The sequence below is a fragment of the Benincasa hispida genome, chromosome 1 (genome assembly GCF_009727055.1).
Source record: "Benincasa hispida cultivar B227 chromosome 1, ASM972705v1, whole genome shotgun sequence".
In the NCBI taxonomy this organism is placed as follows: domain Eukaryota; kingdom Viridiplantae; phylum Streptophyta; class Magnoliopsida; order Cucurbitales; family Cucurbitaceae; genus Benincasa; species Benincasa hispida.
This window is the reverse complement of record NC_052349.1, coordinates 1545249-1551800: the sequence shown is the minus strand read 5'-3', so window position 1 is coordinate 1551800 and position 6552 is coordinate 1545249.

Genomic DNA, 6552 nt, shown 5'->3' with positions numbered 1-6552 from the left:
AATATAATTAAACAAATAACACTAATAATTAATTAATTAACAATTAATTAATAATAATCAATATTACATAATTATTCAAGTATATATTTAAATCATATAAAATGCATATCTCTCTTTTATCCTATAGATTTAATATGAATCTAATTCACTTTATTTTTGCTCTATAGGCTTTATATGAATCCAATTCATATTAATCTGATATTCGAATCTTATTCAAATATTATCTTATTATATACATTTAGTTATAAAACATGTCTATAATTAATTATATACTATAATGTATCAATATACATCATACTTTATATTAATCATATCATATATGATTAATATATTTCTCATTCCAAAACTACTTAGTTCTTTTTTAACCTTTAATGAGCTAATAGATGAGCTAATAGACCAATATATTAGAAGCTCTAATGATTCAAGATTAATTAATTAAACACTTTAATTAAATTAATCAACGTATATTAATTGCGGGTCATTTCACTAAAGACTCACAACTGCACTCTTCGCACTGTAGATATATTTTGTGTTGGATAAAACCAATCATCAGTAAGTTGACCCTTCATAAATTGCTCATAATTACAACTGGGTCAAGTTATCGTTTTAACCCTGTAATTACTACTTACTCCTTAAGTCCCATTGGTCTTCTAATGAACAACCTATTTATGGTCATATGATAAACAAATCCTTCTTGGGCCAATAAGAGGGAGGGACCCCTTGTTCTAGTCCTAGAGTTAACACTTAAGGGAGCAATTCATCTACTTTCCCTAAAAGCAAGAATGAATAGACTCCATCTTGTGTAGCTATGTTCCTAACTCCTTACTTGGACAAATCTCCAAAATAGTAGGCTTATTGAGTCGGCAACACGAGCCATTTCCACCCATACAAATCAAAGGACCGCCTTTATAGACAGGAGTTCATATCTCACTCAGTATTGAGATCGAGTTATCTATGGTCATCCTATGAAATATTAGTCTCTTCAATTGATAGTGTTATAAAGAAAGATTAATCATTCCATGGTCCAGTCTTATACATACTCTTTGTACAGGATACCTCCACTCACATGTCTCTACATGAACGATTTGGATCAAATCGTTTGTAATATTTACCACTTTGTAATATTTACAAAGTGGGTTTTATGAGCAATGTCACCGAGATAAGACACCAGACCTTATCCATATACTACAGACTTTTTAGGTTTATACTAGAACATGATCCACTTATATGTCTAAGACGTACTGTTTAAGCTATAGTAAATAACATTGGATCTTAGTTTATTGGATTGTGTTAGTGCAATCTAAATTTCGAATAAAATACTTTTTTTTTGTTAAAAATTAACTCGTATTTACAAATTATAAACTACGAGATCCACGAGACTTGGGACACTAATACCAATAGAGGCTGGGGCATTGAAATGCACCTCAAAAGTGCATTCTTAGGTTTATATTGTTGTTGGTTTTATTGCATAAAAAAGTTATTTTTTGATTTATTTATCTATTTTGTAGGAAACGAGCACTTGGAGTAGAAAGAGTCAAATTTGAAGTAAAAAGACTAAAATACCCCTTAGAATAGTCAAACTTTGACCCAAGGCTAAGAATAAGTCAAAAGAGGGCTAAAAAGTGTGGAGCAAGGACAACATGACCCATTTTCTCGAGAGGTTTTTGTGCAGATTTTCTGTCGTTCGCCATCTTTAGTGCATCATTAAAAGCATCCGACTGTCATCCATCATTGTTTGTTCATCATGGAAAGGCAACTTCGGAACGTCCAACACACTATTTTTAAAGAGCGTCACAAGGGTACGACAAATCCTGCTTATTTGAGTTCATTTTTGCTGTATTATAGAGGAGGTTCCTTTTAGAATTTTTATAAACTTCATCAAGGCCTCCACTGGGGTCTGAGATTAGGGTAGAGACAACATTGTGGAGCTTTAAAGGAGTGAAGATTTGAAGAGATTGTTGGGTTGTGATTCTGAATTTGAGGACGACAGTCAAGAGTCTGGCTTGCATCTTCTTCTCTTTTTATTTCTCTATTTCTTTGAGTTTGGATACACTATGAATGGTCTATATTTATACTGTACCAATGAGTGATTATTGTAGTTCTATGGTTTTTGGTTTTTGTTGTTGGATTGTTTTAGATTATGTTGGTTGTTTCTTGGAATTGATTGATTGTATAGATTATTTTAGCATGTTTATGTTCATTGCTTCAAACAATTGGTCATTGTTTGGATGATATTACTTGGTGTTTTGCTTGAGAGTGAGGACATTGGGTTATATCTAGCATGCTAGATTGTTAATCGAATATACATAAAAGTGATAGAAGATTAATAAAGATAAAAATAGAGAATCTTAATTCAACGCTTAATTAATCAATTACATGAAAGTGAGTTGATAATTAGATGTTAGATAGGGGTAGAACTAAAAAGTGGAAACTTGAATTAAAAACTCTTAGATCTATAATTTGCATAAAATCAATCTAAGGCACAAACAATCAATCTAGTTAATCCATCGATGGGACCATGATCCTAGGGCGTGTCTTTGTTTGTTCTCAACCGATGTTATCTTTTGTTCACTTTTTAGGATTAGACTAATTAAATTCTCATCACAGTCCGGTCTTCTATATAAAACTGGAAGGATCTCTGAATAGCTAGACGAAACAAACCAATTTCCTAAGGATGATACTCAATCTCTTGACCATTTTACTATATTATAGTTTGACGTGTGTGTTTGTGCATATCAGGTGTGCAATAACACTCCCTGTTCTACGCTCATGTGCATATGATTTTCCATCAATCTCTGAAGCGCCCGACGCTATCACCTTTCCTCAGCTACTGGAAAAAGTGTCGCTGTGCTAGCTCTCTAAGGGCAAAATTGTCTTTTTATGTCTTTAAAGCTCCGGTTGCTTGATTTCACTTCTGATAGCTCCAAATCAACCTTGAATGGACTACAAAGCTCTAAAATGCATGATTTACTTGAGAATCCTACAAAATAGACATTTAAATACATTATACCTAACAAGCAAAATGGATAAGAACATAAAAATAGCTTTTTCCGAGAGCTATAAAAAATCCAGGTGGAGAAAGCTTTAAAGAGGAGATACGAGGGTTTGGGGGAAAAGAACTAGGTTTCAGGGTTGGTTGAGAGAGATCAGATTTATGAGATAGACATGTGAAGGAAGAGAGAGAGACGCATGAGGAAGAGTGGTAGTCATTATTTTGAACTCATGATATATGATATTGATGAGATAACAATTTGGCCCCCCAAACACTGAGTTGGGTTTTAAACCCAACTCATAACATCTCATATCAATCCCCAAACAACCCCCTTTTGATATGATATATTGTCAATGTAGATTGTACACAGTACATAATGAATTATAAAAACTTTATTCTACATCTATAAATGGAGACAAAGGAAAGAAAAATAGAATTAAAAAATGGATCAGTTTCATTCTTTACATAAAAAAAGCCAAGACAACCAAAACACAAGCATTAAAATATAATTGTCAAAATAATAATAATAAAAAAATACAAATATTGTTATGAATATTATAATAATAAACAGATGCTTATTGCTTAGTGTCCCAAAGCCATGTATCACCCTTCATATTGTCTATATGCCTTGTAATTATTCATGCTTGGTGTCCATGTAAGTCCACATCCTACTTGCCACTTTGCCTATAAATAGTAGCATTTGATAGATTTTAAAATTACACATACATCAGTGAGAATTCTACATCAAAATTTCACTAATTTACATATTATCCAATTTTATAATTTTAGTTATTTTATGTTTTATTATATTTTATATATTTAATATTTAAATATATTATTATATTATATTTTCTCCATATCCGTGTTCCCGCTCTCAATTTCACAACACGTTATCAGCACAAGTTTCTATCGTTTTTTCCGCTAAAGATAGGTCTTAAAGGTATGTCAGTTTTTTCCTCTTCGTTATAATTAATAAATTTAATATTATTTTGCATATCCAATATTTATTAAATTTCGAACAAAAGTATAATATTTTATGGTAGTGTTGCCATGACAAATCTCGCAAAATTAGAATTTTTTGCCCTTGATATTAATGGTAATAATTATTTGTCATGAGTACTTGATGCTGAAATTTACTATGAACTTGGGAGAAACAATTAAAGAAGAAAATACGACATCCAATCAGGAGAAAGCAAAAGCTATGATTTTCCTTCGTCATCATATCCACGAGGGATTGAAAATGGAGTATCTTACAATAAAAGATCTCTCTATTTTGTAGAAAAATTTGAAAGAGAAGTAGGATCATCAAAAAACAGTTATTCTTCCTAAAGCTCATTATGAGTAGATGCACTTGAGGCTACAAGATTTCAAATCAGTAAGTGATTACAACTCCACATTATTTAAAATCAGTTCAAAATTGTTGTTATACGGAGAAAAAATTATTGATGCTGATATCTTAGAGAAGACATTTTCTATATTTCATGTCTCAAATATGCTCCTGTAGCAGTAATATTGAGAGAAATGTTTTAAACAGTATTCTGAATTAATTTCATGTCTTCTTGTGGTCGAACAAAATAATGAGTTATTTATTTTCGTGGTCGAGGTCGTGGTCGCGGTCAAGGTCGTGACCGTGGCAAAGGAAGAAATAACTATTATTTTCGTGGTGGTCATTTTAATCATTCAAATTTCAAAAGAACCACACAAAATGATGATCACATAGGAAAAACTCCACAATATAAGAGTTAAAAAATGTTGAAAATAAATGCTTTCGATGCGGAATAACTGAGCATTGGTCACGTAACTGCCGTACATCAAAACACTTCGTTGACCTCCATCAAGCCTCTCTTAAGGAGAAAATAAAAAACGTGGAAGCAAATTTTGCATACTAGGACAATGATATATTTGACCCATCCCATATGAAAAAATTTGGATGTGGCGGATTTTTCTGAATCCTTTGAAGAGAAGATTGGTGCAGTTGATGGAACATCAAGTGTTTCTTTTGATTTTGAGAATATCTAGACTTAGTATTATCGTTTTCCTTTATCTATCTTCATGTTTTTTTAAGTAACTTTTGTATATTTTAAGTTTTGTTTTTCTTATTGTAATTATTTTCTTTTAATGAAGAAACATGGATCATTTTTATATATTGGGTGATTAAAAAATGAACAAAGAAGATCTATGTCTGGCAGATAGTGCAACTATACATACAATACATTACAAATAAAAAATACTTTTCTAATTTGACAATGCTGAAAGCAAAAGTAAATAAAATATCAGGTTTTGCAAATTTGATCGAAGGTTTTGGAAAACCAAATATTATTTTGCCTAGAGAAATAAAATTTACAATTGACGATGCTTGTTCTCTAGTCAATCAAAGAGAAATCTTCTAAGTTTTAAAAATGTACGTTGCAATGGTTATCATATTGAGATTGATAGTAAGAATAATATGGAATATCTATATATCATATCCACTGTCTTAAATGAAAAACGTATATTGGAAGAGTTGTCTGCTTTATCTTTTGGATTATATTATACTCATATAACGAGTAATTGAAACATATGCAACAATGAACCTGAAGTTCATGAATCCAGACATATTTACAATTTGGCATGACCGATTGGGTCATCCACGATCTATAATGATGAGAAGAATTATTGAGAATTCAAATGGACACCCATTAAAGTTCTAAAAGATTCTTCAATCTAATGAATTATCATGTGATGCTTGCACTCAAAGAAAATTGATAATTAGACCATCACTAGTTAAAGTGGGGACTAAGTCACCTGCATCTTTTGAACGAATTCATGGTGATATATGTGGACCTATTAACTCACCAAGTGAACCATTTAGATATTTTATGGTATTAATAGACGCATCCAGTAGATGGTCACACATGTGTTTATTATCAAGTCAAAATATTATATTTGCAAGATTACTTGCTCAAATAATTAAGTTAAGAGCACAATTTTCTGATTATACAATTAAGACCATTCGTCTTGATAATGCTGATGAATTTACAAAATGGTTTAGTAGAATCATTTATAAAACGTTTACAATTAATTGCAAGACCATTACTTATGAGAGCTAAGCTTCCTTCATCTGTATAGGGATATGCTATTTTGCATGCAACGTCACTTGTATACATTAGGCCAGCAGTTTATCATTAGTACTCGCCATTACAGTTAGCTTATGGTCACGAGCCAAATATTTTCCATTTGAGAATTTTTGAGTGTGTAGTATATGTTACAATTGCTCCACCACAACACACTAAGATGGGTCCCCAAAGGAGGTTAGGAATATATGTTGGATATGATTCCCCATCAATTATTAAACTTGAAGCCCTGACGGGTGATGTATTTATTACACGATTTGCCAATTGTCATTTTAATGAGACAAATTTTCCAACATTAGGGGAGGAATTAAGAAGTTGAAAAAAGAAATTACATGGAATACATTGTTATTGTCTCATATAGATCCCTGTACAGCTTAACGTGAACTTGAAGTTCAAAAAATAATTCATTTGCAAAATATAGCAAATCAATTACCAGATGCATTTATA